The 16,603-nt window shown below is 44.6% G+C and overlaps 1 long non-coding RNA gene across 2 annotated transcripts in view; it reads right to left on the reverse strand.

Moving 5' to 3' along the window:
- Positions 1 to 1,934: 1,934 nt before the first annotated feature.
- LOC131278035 (uncharacterized) overlaps positions 1,935 to 16,603 on the reverse strand; it is a 52,691-nt gene continuing 38,022 nt past the window's right edge. The window contains exons 1-3 of one of the 2 annotated variants that reach the window (XR_009185153.2): positions 11,784 to 13,327; positions 5,099 to 5,453; positions 1,935 to 3,155 (exon numbers count right to left, since the gene is read on the reverse strand). This is a non-coding gene — a long non-coding RNA (uncharacterized lncRNA). Of the gene's footprint in view, positions 3,156 to 5,098; positions 5,454 to 11,783; positions 13,328 to 16,603 lie in introns of those variants that run through there. The other variant, XR_009185154.2, reaches the window with a different exon arrangement.

Below are 16,603 nucleotides of genomic sequence, written 5' to 3' on the forward strand. Positions count from 1 at the left end.
GGCACTCCTTGCGCACATCAGCACTGCGTGTGGGCCAGCTCCACATGGGTCAAGGAGGCCCGGGGTTTGAGCTGCGGACCTCCCATGTGGTAGGCGGATGCCCTAACCACTGGGCCAAGTCTGCATCCCTATAAATGCATTATTTACATCCACCATTTTATTCTTTGGTTTTCATATGTCATATCTTATTTCTGTCTTTTTACTCTTTTTCCATGTTTTTACTCTTGGGTATCCTTTCTGCTATTCTTTCTTCTATACTCTCCTTTAGGCCTCTCTCTCCTGTCTTTTTCTTTCAGGTTCTAAGACTTCCTTTAATATTTCCTGCAAAGGTGGATTCTTTTTTATGAACTGTTTGTGAATATTTCATACTCACCTTCATATTTTGCTGGATAAAGAATTCTTGGCTGGCAGTTTTTCTCTTTCAGTATCCTAATTGTATCATACCACTGTCTTGTTGCCTCCATGGTTTTTGATGAGAAATCCACACTGACTCTTACCAGATGTCCTTTGTATGTGATGGTTTGCTTCTCCCTTGCTGCTCTTAGAATTTTCTCTTTATCTTTGACATTAGACATTCTGAGTAGTATGTGTCTTGGAGTAGGTCTATTCATATTTATTCTAATTGGGTTATGGTGCACTTTTTGGACATATAAGTTCATTTCTTTAGTGAGAGTTGGGAAATTTTCTGCTATCATTTCCTCAAACACTCTTTCTGCCCTTTTCCCTTCTCTTCTCCTTCTGGAATTCTCATGACACATATGTTGTTGTGTTTCATGTTGTCATTCAACTCTCTGAGCCCCTGCTCAATTATTTCCATTCTTTTCTCTCTTCTATTTCAGCTGTTCTGTCTTTGTATCATTCATTCTTCTATCATTTTGAGTCTGCTGTTGTATGCCTCTAATGTGTTTTTTATCTCACCTATTGAGTCTTTCATTCCTATGAGCTCTGTTACTTTTCTGTTCATGATTTCAAAGTCTTCATTGCCTTCACTCAAAGTCTTCTTGATGTCATTTATCTCTTTAGCTGTATTGTCTTTCAACTCATTAATTTGATTTTGGAAATTTGTGCACATCTTGCTAATTAGTTCTTTCAAATCCTGTGTCTCTTCTGGAGTTTTGATATCTTCCTTTTCTTGGGCCTTGTCTTCCATTTTCTTAGTTTGGCTTGTAATTTTTTGCTGATGTCTTGGCATCTGATCTCAGTTCAATGCCTGGTTGGAGTGCTTTTGTTGCAACACAGATGGGATCAATGTGATAAAGCTTCCTGCCTGCCATCTAAAAGCCTTGTAAATAAAACTTTCTCAGAGACAGTTCTCTAGCCTTCTCTGACAGCCCCCTCTCTTTTCCTGGGTAGGAAATATTCCCACTTCCCTCTGCATCCTCAACAATCAGTCCTGGTTAGTAGAGAAGGTGATCAGAAGGGTCGTATATCTTTAGACTCTTGTGGCTCTCAAGGCAAAAAAAAAATGGTGCCTCCCCACTGTATTAATTAGGATTCTCTAGGGAAGCAGAATCAACAAGAGATATCTGTCAATAGTATGCGATTCTATAAGCATCTCTCATGCAGTCATGGGGATGCACAAGTCCAGGTTCCGCAGGCAGGTTGCAACCAGGGGCTGCAATGAAAGTCCGTTGAAGGTTCTTGATAAGTTCTGGGAGATGTTGGCTGTCTAAAGATGAGCTGGGAAATTCTCTCTCAATGCTGAAATCACTTCCTCTTTTAAGGCATTCAACTAATTGGGTTAAGCGTCACTCATTGCTAATGGCAATCTCCCTAATTGGTATAATTATAACCAGCTATCTATGATTTACCACTGCAGTAAAGTCAATGGTGACTGAAGTCCATAAATGCCCTTGTATTACAGTTAGCCCAGTGTAGGGTTAAATTTTATGAAACGGAGACGGAGAGAAGAGTCAGCAGTCAGGATAATTGGTAATAAGGAGGACTGAAGCTCTCTCAGGCATTCAGCAAAACAGAGAGTCAGCTCCATGCTTTTATTTCATATGAGTATAATGGTGTTTATACGAAGTTCTTTTTAGAATTTTATGAAAACAGCAGATGTCTTTAATTCTGCCTCCAAGAACACGCCCTCTTTTAATTAACTGGATGAACATCCTTATAAACAAAAACAGTCACTTCAGCGAAGAATGTAGTTCATGGAATTGTTTGCATTTCCTGTCCTGTTTCGACCTGCATGCAGGTACGTAACAGGGAACATGAACTCTTGACTTCATCATGACCTCCTTTGCTCGCTACAGCCCAGTGCTTGCTTGACCAAACAACTGGGCACAATTACCTGGCTGAGTTGACACAATAGCTTAACCATCACAGTCCACCCCTTGTCAACTCAGTAACCATACATATTACCTTAAACCATACTTAGTCTCTAAGTAAAAACAATAACAGACATGTGTATATGCATATATTTCCACCTAACAATGTTCAACTTTCCTGCATACAACCAGAAATGCATTAATTCCATAGAGAATAGGGTGCAAGTTCTTGGGTAATATTCATTCTCAAACTTGACATCCTCAAATGTTATGACATGAAATGGATATAACTTGTTATATGATAAGGGGAAAGTTTGGGAAAGAAGACAAAGAAATTCATTTTGTGTACATATACAATAATCATTATAATAAAACAAGGAAGAAAGATTCATGACTATTATAGTCCTCATTTCTGTAACTGGTCACATGGTCAAAGTTCATGTTTATCACTACCTTTTTCCACTACCCACTCCACGTTTCCATTACCCTCAGCAAGCACTTGAGCTGGTTGTGGTTCTTTGCCTGGTGTGGTGACCCAAACTTTCATTCCTGAAGATTCTGGGCCATTGTTAGTCCTTCTTAGTTTGGGTTGTTGCAATTTTCCATTGACTTTAATCATAGGACATGGCAGTACTAGGAGATGCCCTAGAAGATCTCCTGTATTCCAGGCAAACTCTTCTTTACCCCCATTATGTAGATGCATAATTTCCCCTTGATTTCCCCTTGATTGTCAGAATCAATCACCCCAGCCAGTACAGTAATTCCATTCTTTTACTGTTGATTCAGTAAACACTTTGGGCCAGGTGGCAGTTTTAATTTCCAGTTCAGTGGAATCATTGTTGTGTTCCCTGGTGACAACACTCCTCCTCTGGGGACTAAAACCTGTAAACCAGCAGAGTTTGAGGTTACAGGGACAGGAAGCAAAAATTTTCCTAGTAGGTCACTAGGAGTAATAGAGAGTGGTGCCACTCCCATTTCCACCCCTTGATTCCTGGACCCATGGATCCCGGTTATGGGAGAAACAGCACCATAGAGTGGATGCTGATTTAAAGCATACACAGCCTGCTGGAGAACATTGCTCCAGCCCTGCAAGGTATTGCCACTTAGTTGGTGCCATAACTGAGTCTTCAAAAGTCCATTCCACCATTCTATCAATCCAGCTGCTTTAGGTTGATGTGGAAAATGGTAAGACTGGTGAATTCCATGGGCATGCATCCATACCCACACATCAAGTGCTGTGAAATTGGTTCCTTGATTGGAAGCAATGCTGTGTGGAATGCCATGGCAGTAGATAAGACATTTAGGGGGAAGTGGATTTAGCTCAACTGATAGAGCATCTGCCTACCACTTGGGAGGTCCAGGGTTCAAACCCAAGGCCTCCTGACATGTGTGGTTTGCTGGCCAACACACAGTGCTGATGCGCGCAAGGAGTGCCGTGCTATGTAGGGGTGTCTCCCGCATAGGGGAGCCCCACATGCAAGGAGTGTGCCCCATAAGCAGAGCTACCCAGTGTGAAAAAAGTGCAGCCTGCCCAGGAGTGGCACCATACACACAGAGAACTGATGCAGCAAGATGACACAACAACAAAAAAAGAGACACAAATTCCCAGTGCCACTGACAAGAATACAAGCAGACACAGAAGAACACACAGTGAATGGACACAGAGAGCAGACAACGGCGGGTGGGGGGGGGCAGAAATAAATAAAAAATAAATAAATCTTTAAAAAAAGAAGAAAAGACATTCAATCAGTCCATGGATGGTAGTTTTGGAAGAAGCATTGTATGCAGGAAATGCAAACCCATATCCAGAGTATGTGTCTATTCCAGTTAAAATAAATCACTGCCCCTTCCATGGTAGAAGTGGTCCAGTGTAGTTAACCTGCCACCAGGTAGCAGACTGGTCACCTTGAGGAATGGTGCCATATCAGGGACTGAGTGTAGGTCTCTGCTGCTGGCAGATTGGGCACTCAGCAGTGGCTGTAGCCAAGTTAGCCTTGTTAAGGGGAAGTATGTATTGCTGAGCCCATGCATAATCTTCATTCCTACTTCCATGGCCACTTTGTTCATGAGCCCACTGGGCAATGACGGAAGTGGCTGGGGAAAGAAGCTGAGCGTTTGCTACAGAGCAGGTCATCTTATCCACTTGATTATTAAAATCTTCCTCTGCTGAAGTTACCGTCTGATGAGCATTCATGTGGGACACAATAATTTTCATGTTTTTTGTCCACTAAAAAAGGTCAATCCAGGGCGGCAGACTTGGCCCAGTGATTTGGGTATCCGTCTACCACATGGGAGGTCCGTGGTTCAAACCCCAGGCCTCCTTGACCTGTGTGGAGCTGGCCCATGCACAGTGCTGATGTGCACAAGGAGTGCTGTGCCACACAGGGGTGTCCCCCGTGTAGGGGATCCCCATGCGCAAGGAGTGCACCCCGTAGGGAGAGCCGCCCAGTGTGAAAGAAAGTGCAGCCTGCCCAGGAATGGTTCTGCACACATGGAGAACTGACACAACAAAATGATGCAACAAAAAGAAACACAGATTCCCTGTGCTGCTGACAACAACAGAAGCAGACAAAGAAACAAGACACAGCAAATAGACACAGAGAACAGACAACCAGGGTGGGGGGGAAAGGGGAGAGAAATGAATAAATAAATAAATCTTAAAAAAAAAAAAAAAAGAAACACAGATTCCCGTGCTGCTGACAACAACAGAAGCGGACAACAAAGATGCAGCAAATGGCCACAGAGAACAGACAACCAGGGGTGGGGGGCGGGGGGAGAAATAAAATAAATAAATAAATCTTTAAAAAAAAGGTCAATCCACATACCTCTTCCACAGATCTCTTTGTCACCAATTTTCCAATCATGTTCCTTCCAAGTCCCTGACCAGCCAGCCAAACAATTGGCAACAGCTCATGAACCAGTGTACAAATTCACCTCTGGCCATTTCTTCTTCCAAGCAAAATGAACAATCAGGTGCACTGCTCGAAGTTCTGCCCACTGGGAGGATTTGCCCTCACCACCGTCCTTCAGGGATGTCCCAGAAAGGGGCTGCAGTGCTACAGCTGTCCACTTTTGGTTGGTACCTGCATGTTGTGCAGAACCATCTGTAAACCAGGCCCAAGTTTTCTCTTCCTTAGTCAACTGATTGTAAAGGACTCCCCAAGAGGCCAAACCTGTGGGCTGGGAAAGAGAAGGTAACATGGCAGGGGTGGTGACTGTGGACATTTGAACTACTTTCTCATGTAACTTACTCATGCCTTCAGGATCCACTTGAGCCCTGTCTCATATATACCACTTCCACTTTATTATGCAGTGCTGCTGTGCACACCCAACTTTATGGTTTGGTGGGTCAGACAATACCCCCCCAGCTCATAATAGGCAACTCAAGTCTCATGGTAACTTGATGGCCATGTTTAAGCATTCAGTCTCTACTAAGGCCCAGTAGAGGCCAAAAGCTGTTTCTCAAAAGGGGAGTAGTTATCTGCAGAGGATGCGAGCATTTTGCTCCAAAATCCTAAGGGTCTGCATTGTGATTCTCCTATAGCTCCCTGCCAAAGGCTTCAGATAGCATCTCTATTTGCCATGAAAACTAGCAGCACTATTGGATCTGCTGGATCATATGGCCCAAATGGTAGTGCAGCTTGCACAGTGGCCTGAACCTGATGCAGAGCCTCTTCTTATTCCAGTCCCCAGTCAAAACTAGCAGCTTTTCTGGTCACCCAGTAAATGGGCCAGAGTAGCACACCTGAATGAGGAATGTGTTGTCTCCAAAATCCAAAGAGACCAACTAAGCACTGTGCCTCTTTTTTGGTCATAGGAGGAGCCACATACAACGCTTATCCTTCACTTTAGAAGGGGTATCTCAACATGCCGCATACCACTGGACACCTAGGAATTTCACTGTTTGGAAGGACCTTGTGTTTTAGTTGGATTTATCTCCCATCCTCTCTCAAGCAAATGCCTTACTAAGTCTAGTCTTTGCTACTTCTTGCTCACTAAGTCCTATCAACATGATATCATCAATATAATGGACCAGTATGATGTCTTGGTGGAGGAAGAGTTGATCAAGATCCCTGCAGACAATATAATGACATAAGGCTGGAGAGTTGATTTACCTCTGAGGCAGGACAGTGAAGGTATACTGCTGGCCTTGCCAGCTGAAAGCACTGTTTCTGGTGGTCCTTACTAATAGCAATTGAAAAAAGGCATTTGCCAAATCAGCAGCTGCATACCAGGTACCAGAGAACATGCTGATTTGCTCAAGCAATGATACCACATCTGGGACAACAGCTGCAATTGAAGTCACCACCTGGTTAAGTTTATGATAATCTACTGCCATCCTCCAAGATCCATCTGTTTTCTGTATAGGCCAAATAGGAAAGTTGAATGGGGATGTGTTGGAAATCACCACCCCTGCATCCTTCAAATCCTTGATGGTGGCACTAATTTCTGCAGTTCCTCCAGAAATCTGGTACTGCTTTTGGTTTACTATTTTGCTAAATAGGGGCATGTTGGAGATTTGGACCTGAAGGGTATTGGGAATGAAAGAAAGAGAAAAGGGAGAGTGAAAGAAAGAGAAAGAAAGAAAAAGAAAGAATGAGAGACCTGTGATCAGGGGGTCTGCGAGTAGAGACTCATCAGACAACTTTATTGTTAACAAGGGGCTCTATATATACCCCAGTCCACATGGGTAGAAGCAGCAACATGCAGTTAACCATCAACATTACTCATAGTCTAAGGAATTTAAAAAATTCTATTTACTACACAAATGTTATCTGCTCATCTTTTCTTTCAGCCTTTCACAGCTTTATCCTATTTGCCACATTCCTTAGGTTGCAAGCATAGCCATGGAAACAGCAAATCTCTCCTTGCGAGATCACTGTGCCTCAGTTTCCAACATCTCCCCCTTTTTGTTTTACTCAAGGTGACCATGCCTGTCTTAGGTTGCCTTCCTCTGAGAGTCTTACCCGTCATTGACTACCGACCAAGCTCTTCGACTAGGGGAAGTTATTGAAGTGCTTTTGCTAGCACCTGATTATTTGCATGTCCCATGGCTGTTACGCTTTGCAATTTTCTTTGAAAGCACTGTCCGGCACAAGTGAGAATCATGAGCAACAGAAAAAATATTCCTAAAGCTGACAGGAAATGCTGTGATTTCCACCAATTAATTGTGTTAAATTTTGTAATATATGAAATCATATCTGAGAAAATATCCTTATCATTGGTTACATGAATTTGATTTTGAGACATTTCTAATATTTTCCTCTGTAATTCAATTATTTCCAGAGAGATATTACTTTTATGGCCTAACAAATGATTCTTAATTTTTTTCCGTTCTCTATCAGATGAATTATAGGTGAGAGGAGTAATACAAAAGTTGCTTTCATTCCAATCACATTTCAATCCCCTTAACAAATTTAAATTATACAATTGATCTCCAATATGCCAAACAGCTGATTCTAAATCATTAACCCGATTATTTAACTGTTCATCAATGTGCTCTTGGCTATGCCACAAATCACTGGCATTTTTATGCCAATCATGCACATATTGTTGAGTCTGAACAGTCTTATGCAAAGCTACAGAAGCGGTTGCAGCAGCTGTGATGATTCCAATTAGTCCCATTATACTAATTATTAGGAGTCCAACAAATCTTTTTGTCCTTTTCAGGATTTCTTGCACCATGTGGAGCAATAGCTGACTTTCAGGTGATGACTGCCATATTTAGTTCATTTGGACAGGAATCCATATACCTCATTGTCTTCTGGCTATTGTGATGGTATCTCCATCCTGCAGCACACTTTCTGACAGACATGTATACAAGGCATCATTTTTAAAAAACAAGGCACTATTTTTTATAGTTATTTTTCCAGTAATGAATATGAAAGGATCCCTGACACATGCTTAGATTGGATATTTCATTATAGTAGACAGTTGTCTTTTTACCTATAAAAGGATTAGAACTAGGATTAGGCATAAAGTCAGGAGATTCTCCTCCGCCTTTTGGCTCAGAATTTAGTTCTTTCAAATGGCCCTCCATTTTCTGTTTGTTTATGGGTTTTGAAAATATAATAATTTCTTCTTTATCATCTTCCTCTGATTGTAAAGGATCTAAGGTGGCAACAATTTGCTGGCACAAGGCCCAAGCAGATAAAGGAATGGATTCCCCTTTCTGATATGCTCTTCATAAAGCTTTCTTTACATGTTTCCACTGTTTTGGATTTAAGACATTATGTCCCTGAGGCTGAAACCAACTACAGTGCTTTTGTATTAAAGCAAACAATTCTATTTTTTTCTATTTTTTTTTATGTTACATTAAAAAAATATGAGGTCCCCATATACCCCCCAGCCCCCTCACCCCACTCCTCCCCCCATAACAACAACCTTCTCCATCATCATGAGACATTCATTGCATCTGGTGAACACATCTCTGAGCACCTCTGCACCTCATGGTCAATGGTCCACATCATAGTCCACACTCTCCCACAGTCCACCCACTGGGCCATGGGAGGCTATACAATGTCTGGTAACTATCCCTGCAGCACCACCCAGGACAACTCCAACCCCTGAAAATGCCCCCATATCACATCTCTTCCTCCCACTCCTTACCCCCAGCAGCAACCATGGCCACTTTCTCCACACCAATGCCACATTTTCTTTTATTACTAATCACAGTAGTTCATGAATAGAATATCAGTAAGTCAACTCTAATCCATACTCTATTCCTACATCCTGTGGACCCTAGAATGGCTCTGTCCACTCCACATCTATATCAAGAGGGGGCTTAGATTCCACATAGATGGTGAATGCAATTCTCCTGCTTTCAGTTATAGGCACTCTTGGCTCCCTGGTGTGGTGGTTGACCTTCTTCACCTCCATGTTAGCTGAGTGGAGTAAGTCCAATAAACCAGAGTGTAGGAGCTGCAAGTCTGTTGAGGCCCAGGGCCTGGCTATCACATGGTCAGTCCAGAGATTCAGGTCCCCTGGGTATACATTAAACCCGAGCACCAACTACAGTTCCAGTAAAAGTAACAGGAGAGGCTTGTGGACAAAGATCACATCTGAGTCCAGCTCCATCACACAGAAACACAAACTCCAAAGTAGGGCCAACTGACATAGCACTGAACTCCATCTGCCATGACCATAGAACCTGTGGGTCTCTGCAGCCCTCAGAAAAACCAATACCTGAGGTTGTATCTACTTTATCTGTCTCTGGGACTCTGCTGAGGTGTGCATAAGGGCAACTCCTCTGATAACCTCCCGGCTCTTTTTGGAGCCTCATAGCCATATAAACTCATTTGTCCATTCCATTTCCCCCTTTGATTGAGGTCAAAAAGCATTTTTAACTCCTGGTATTATATGTAGATTGAGATAGTCTGCTGGTCCGAGTTGACCCTTTTATTCAAGGTCATTTTCTAGTTACATCATCAACTGGTACTTGGTAGTAATCCCTCAGTGCCAGGGAGGCTCATCCCCGGGAGTCATGTCCCATGCTGGGGGGAAGGCAATGCATTTACATGCTGAGTTTGACTTTGAGACTAGCCACACTTAAGCAACATGGAGGCTTTCAGGAGGCAACTCTTAGGCACCCTGCAGCTCTAAGCTATGTTCTTATTTCAGATGCACAGGCTCACAAGCATAGTCATTAGTATCAAGGGCTCATTGTCGGAACTTCCTACTTTTTTGGTCTTTGCCGTTGCACTTGGGGGACTGCTACTGTTCCTTTAGGGACTGTAATAGAGCTCCCCTGGCTAGGAACTCAGCACTCCCTTAGTTGTTGTTTTTAATTGTTTCCACTATGAAAATATCCAAACATTTTTATGTACCCTGGATATATGCCCTGGAGAACTCCCTGCCAAGTATGTATCCCCTGTCAATAATATCCCACACCAGTATTTCTCCCCTGCCATTGTTGAACCTCTCTGTGATCCAAAACTTCTTCAAAAATGAAGCCCAGTATATTGCCAGGTTCCATTAATAGTAAAATGGAGTATAGTGGTGAGTTTAAAGATTAGATATAGAATACACAGATATAGAATACATAGATATAGAATACATATTAATTTAGGAAGATTAGGGTAAAAATAAATTGGGGTATCAAAAAATTTAAAAATGGAAAAACTTTGTTTTGATGTTATTGCCTTCCATCACTGCAATAAGTGTTGCCCTGTATGCAAATTGGCAAGGCAACTACTTCCGTCTTTTCCTCAGTGTCTATGTCCTTTCTTTTTCTTTTTTCTTTTTCCTAATTATTAAGCTTATCTTCACAGAAGTTTTAGATCATGGTAATTTATATATACAATATACAGTGCTCCCACATATCCAACATAAAATCCTTTTCCCTTCCACAGCAATAATCTTTTTACATGTTCAAGCTTTATTTACTGAAACTGATGTACAGATATTGAGACAATAGCTTTCAAACAAGGTAACATTTGGGTTTACATTGTGATTTATATTATAGACTATATCATTTTCTAAAGTTTTAGTTATCTTATGTTTTACATTATGATTTACATTTTAGCCTATCAGCCCCTATACATTTTTGGAGTAATTTAACATGTCTTATATCAATCCTTGTGTACTCTTGTGGAACACTTCTATTGCCCACACAGTTACACTGATTCCATCTATTCAATACCTCTCTCCCCCTCCCCTTAGGGCCCATAGTGACAGTCAATCTTCATTGCTTGAAGGCCATGTTCAGAGATACTTGCAACAATGTTGAGGGCTTGACATGCTCAACTGCCCTAATGCACTGGGAGCCACCATTTCTCTTGAGAGATACAATTCCCTCTATTTGAGAACATCAGTACTCCCCAGAATGTGGGTATACCTTCACTCTCATTATATGGGTCTCTGTCCAATGATAATCCACTATGGCAAAATGAGCACTCACACACTACCAAGAAGCCTGTCCTGTATCAGATTATCCCCTTTAAGCATCTTAAACAGGTAACCTTCCTTATTATATTTTTGAAAAAGTTTTCTCAGCATTATACTCTCAACCAAATATCTGACAATCTCCTATGATCGTATGTTCCCCCGCCCTCTCCCCAATTTCTTGGGCAATATTACCCTTTCTCCCATCCCTAGCCCCCCTCAAGCCTGCAAAACCCCACCCAAAGGTAACCCGACGCCCCCATTTTATCCCTTCCTTGTACAAATACTTATTCCTGTTTATAGATTTCACCCATGTAGGTGTCAGCTTGCATCCTTCCTCTACCCCCCAATTTCCTTTAAGCCTATCATCCAGTCTCTAGCTCTCTGAGGCAGCTTGGTTTACTTGTTTCATATCATTGAGGTCATGTAGTATTTGTCCTTCAATGCCTGGGTTGCTTCACTCAACATAAGGTTCTCAAGATTCATCCACAAACAATTCTATTAACTCACAATTTTTACAGGCACCCCACTAGCTTTCAACAAGGTTTTTAACACTTGTGAATTTTCTTCCACACGTCCAGTTCGATTACCCATTACCCTGATGATTTCGCGGAAAATGTTACTTACCTAAAAGAAGATGAGTCACACTGCTTTGAACATCACACACGACCCTCAATGAGGTCTTTTCCGAGGTTCCTGATACTGATTTGGAAGACTCACTGACTTCTTTGGGCCCCATGTTGGGCGCCAGATGTTGGAGATTTGGACCCGAAGGGTATTGGGAATTAAAGAAAGAGAAAAGGGAGAGAGAGAGAGAGAAAAAGAAAGAAAGAAAGAAAGAAAGAAAGAAAGAAAGAAAGAAAGAAAGAAAGAAAGAAAGAAAGAAAGAAAGAAAGAAAGAAAGAAAGAAAGAAAGAAAGAAAGAAAGAAAGAAAGAAAGAAAGAAAGAAAGAAAGAAAGAAAGAAAGAAAGAAAGAAAGAAAGAAAGAAAGAAAGAAAGAAAGAAAGAAAGAAAGAAAGAAAGAAAGAAAGAAAGAAAGAAAGAACGAGAGAGCTGGGATCAGGGGGTCTGCGAGTAGAGACTCATCAGATAACTTTATTGTTCACAAGGAGCTCTATATATACCCCAGTCCACGTGGGTAGAAGCAGCAATATGCAGTTAACCATCAACATAACTCATAGTCTAAGGAATTCAAAAAATCTTATCTCAAGGTACAAAGTTTGTGTTCTATTTACTACACAAGTGTTATCTACTCATCTTTTTTTTCAGCCTTTCACAGCTTTATCCTGTTTGCTGGAACTCTTAATTACCACATTCCTTAGGTTGCAAGCATAGCCATGGAAACAGCAAATCTCTCCTTGTGAGATCACTGTGCCTCAGTTTCCAACAGGGGCAGTTCTAATGGCTTCCACTTGGCCTTTCCAACCATAATATCCCTCACTCCACAAGTCAGGGATCCAACGTGGGGATTCTTCCAGTTACTGAATATGTCTATTCCAATTATGCATTCTGGAACTGCAGAAATAACCACAGAATGGGTTCAGGGACCCACTAGACCAACTGTGAGATGGACCTAATCTAAAACTCCATTAATCACCTGACCTCCATAAGCTCTTACTCTGACTGGTGGACCACTGGTGGAAGTTTTGGGTTTCCTGAAATTAATGTCACTTCTGAGCCAGTGTCTAATAATCCCCAAAATGTCTAATAATTTCCTCTTCCCCAGTGCAGAGTTACTCTGGTAAAAGACTGTAGATCTTGGGGAAAGGTGGGAGAAAGATGAACAGTATAAATTTTGGGCAGTTTAATAGGATCCTTCCCCAAGAAGACCTGGCCTCCATCTCATTCAAAGGGTTCTGGGTCTGTAAACTGTCTCAAGTTTGGGAATCAATTAAGGGGCTATGGTTCTTTGCATCTGTAATATGAGTTAGGGTTTCGTTCACTGGACCCAGAACTCTTCTATTTATACAGATCCAGAAGAAATTTAGTAGACTGCCCATCTATTTCGCTGCTAGTGTTGAAGGAATCCCCTTCCCCTCTCTGGAGGGAATTCCTTTCCCCTTCCTTCTTTCCAGTTGTGCAATGCTGAAACGAGCTGCTGTCTGATAATGCAGCCCTTGCGGTGGGGGGGGGGGGGTGCTGTGGGCTGCAGGGTGTGCACCCGCTTGTGTGTCAGCGGGCTAATTTAAGTTAGCAGCCATTGCCTCAGCCTGTGTCCATTTATCTCAGCTAACAGCAAAATTTGTTTCTGTACTCCTGCTTGCTTCCTGCCCCTTATATAAGCCTCTGAAAACCGCAGTTCGGGGCCCAGAATTTGGAGACCAAACTCTCCTCTGGGTCCGCGCACGTAATAAAACCTGAGTTCCTCCATCTCTCCGAGTGTCACTTGTGTTTTTTGGCCAGACCTGGACTTCTTCAGCATTTGGTTCCCTGACCAGGAAACCCAACCAAGCAGGCCCGTTGCACCTCCGGCTTGGGAGACAGCAGGCATGGCCAGCGGTGAGCTCCAGATGAACATGGTAGGTGCCACCTATCCACTTGATGGGACCTCATTCCGAGGAGTTTTGTGCAGGGCCACATCCCTGTGACCCGGCCTGACTCAGTGGAGAGAGGGACCAAACAATACCAGAAGACTTCAGAAAAGGTAAGGCCCCAGGTGCCGGGTCTAGTCCCAGTCAGGCCCATCTCCAGACAGAAGAGGAGACTGATCACCTCCTAATTTCTTGGTTAACAAGAATACAGAACAGGGCAGACCCAGGAGAGGTCCCGGGGAAGGTCATGTTTAAACTCTGAGGGAGTGTGTGAGTGAACGAGAACAGCAGGGGCTTGCACCTGTCGTACCAGTCTCTGGCTCCACAGTGTGCGCTACGGAGTCAAAGTGGGCCCTAACCTGCGTTCTACAGCTACGTCATACGGCATAACGGCCAATCCGAACTCTGCACAGATGCCTTAGCCAAGACAAGCCTAAGTTCTGGCGAGAGACGTGGACAGGCAAGCATCTGAGAGGCCTCGAAAGGGGCACCCCCATCCTTTGTCTCACGCCACCGACACAGGGATGGGTTCATCACAGTCAAAACCCACCGTTTTGACCTGCATGCTTAAGAATTTTAAAAAGGGCTTTTCTGGAGATTATGGCATTCAGATGAATTTAAAAAAAAACTCCGAACACTCTGTAAATCAGAGTGGCCAGCTTTCAGTGTTGACTGGCCTTCAGAGGGGACCCTGGACATACCCAGGTTTCGTGTGGTATGGTTAGTGGTCACTGGAGATCCAGGGCACCCTGACCAGTTCCCCTATATTGACTCCTGGTTAGAGATTGCCCAAACACTGCCCCCGCGGGTTCGAGTATGCACTGGGAAGAAGGGACAGAGTAGGATTTTAGTAACTCAGGAGGCAAGGTTTCAGAAGAGGACCACTTGCCTTTGCCACCACCATACACCCCTACTGCACCAGCCCTTCCCCCAAACCCTGGTGCATTACCAGACCTCCCAGAGAGCTCCCCCCCTCCTTCGGTCTCTCCTCCAGGCCCGGAACCATAGGCAAACCCTCCTGCTGTGCCCCTCCACTGGCTACCACCTCCCACCACGCATCCACTTTGGGGGGGGACTCAGGGACCCTGGTGGCCAGAAGGCTCTGGTCGGCTCAGCCAGCCTTCCAGATGCCCTCCGGAAGACACAGGGCCTGCCCCATCTGGACGAGAATGGGACACTCCAGCCTGGCCAGCCTATCCTCTACTATCAGCCCTTTACAACCACAGACCTCCTGAATTGGAAACACCACACCCCCTCTTACTCTGAAAAGCCCCAGGCCCTCATCACTCTCATGGAGTCCATTTTTCAGACCTATCGTCCTGCCTGGGACAACTGTCACCAACTCCTCCTAACTCTGTTCAATACGGAGGAGAGATGGCCCCGCCTGGCAACCTGGACCCAGAAGAATGGACCTGAACGGCAGTCCCACACACCCAGCCCAACTGGGATTTCAACACCGAGCAAGGGCAAGCCGCGCTCAGACACTACTGGGAGGCAGTTCTTCGAGGGGTCCGAGAGGGTGCCAAGCGGCCCATGAACACGACAAAGACGACCGTGGTTGTTCAGAAGCCTGACGATCTCCAGGAGGCTACTACCAACGGCTTTGTGAGGACTTCTGGGTTTACACTCCCTTTGATCCAGAAGCTCCGGAAAAGCAGAGGGTGGTGAATGCTGCTTTCGCACAGGCAGCTGCAGACATCAAAAGGAAGCGACAAAAGCTCGATGGCTTCGCGGGCATGAATATTACCCAACTGCTAGAAGTGGCGAACAAGGTCTTTGTCAATCGAGACGAGGTCACGAACGGGAAGCCAAGAAGAAGCTAAAGCAGCAGGTCTCCTTACTGGCAGCAGCCCTGGGGAAACCTAACCCCCCGGACAAGAAGGGCCACCCCGGAAAGGGGGAACCAATGCCAAGAAGGTCCCACTGGCCAGAGACCAATGTGTCTACTGCAAGGAGAGCGGACACTGGAAGAATGAGTGCCCCCAAAAGACGCAGGCGCACCGAGGAGACACTCCGAGAGGAAAATACCGGCCTGAGCCCCAGGACCATCAGATCGGACTGGCAAACCTGGACACTGAAGAGGGGCAACTGGGCTCTTTGAAACTTGGCCCCCACGAGTCCATGGTCAGGTTACAAGTTGGGGGCCAGACAGTGAACTTTATGGTAGACACTGGTGCAGAGCACTCTGTGGTCACGTCGCCCCCTTCAGCGGAAAACCTGTTAACATCATAGGAGCGACGGGGGGTTGCTGATCGGACTGGCAACTGTTTTGCCAATCTAGGACCTGCCGGCTCAGTGGCCACGAGGTGACCCATGAATTCTTATACCCGCCTGAATACCCGATCCCCCTGCTCGGAAGGGATCTTTTGACCAAACTGGGGGCTCAGATCACCTTCAAATCTGGAGGGCCCGAGACCCTAAGCCTCGGGACCAGTCTTGCTCTCCTAGTCTCTGTTCCCCGGGACGAAGAATGGAGGCTACACTCGGACGAGCGCCCGATCCAGAACCTGGAGGAGTTATGTTATGAGAACTGTTTCCCGACATCTGGGCAGAAAACACCCCCCAGGGATGGCACGGAATCATGCGCCGGTCATTGTCACCTTAAAACTTGGGGCACTCCTGACCCGACAAAGACAATATCTGATTCCGCTTGAGGCGCGGTTGGGCATAACCAAGCATATAGACCACCTAGGAAAGAGGGGATCCTAGTCGAGTGTCAGTCACCCTGGAATACCCCTCTACTACCAGTAAAGAAGCCAGATGGGACTGGATATCGACCAGTACGGGACCTAAAGGCCATCAACAGCGCCGCCCTCACCCTGCATCAAGTTGTCCCCAACCCTTACACTCTACTGCGGCAGCTGCCGCTGGAAGCCACCTGGTTTACCTGACTGGACCTGAGGGACGCCTTCTGC

This window comes from Dasypus novemcinctus, chromosome 3 (genome assembly GCF_030445035.2).
Source record: "Dasypus novemcinctus isolate mDasNov1 chromosome 3, mDasNov1.1.hap2, whole genome shotgun sequence".
In the NCBI taxonomy this organism is placed as follows: Eukaryota; Metazoa; Chordata; class Mammalia; order Cingulata; family Dasypodidae; genus Dasypus; species Dasypus novemcinctus.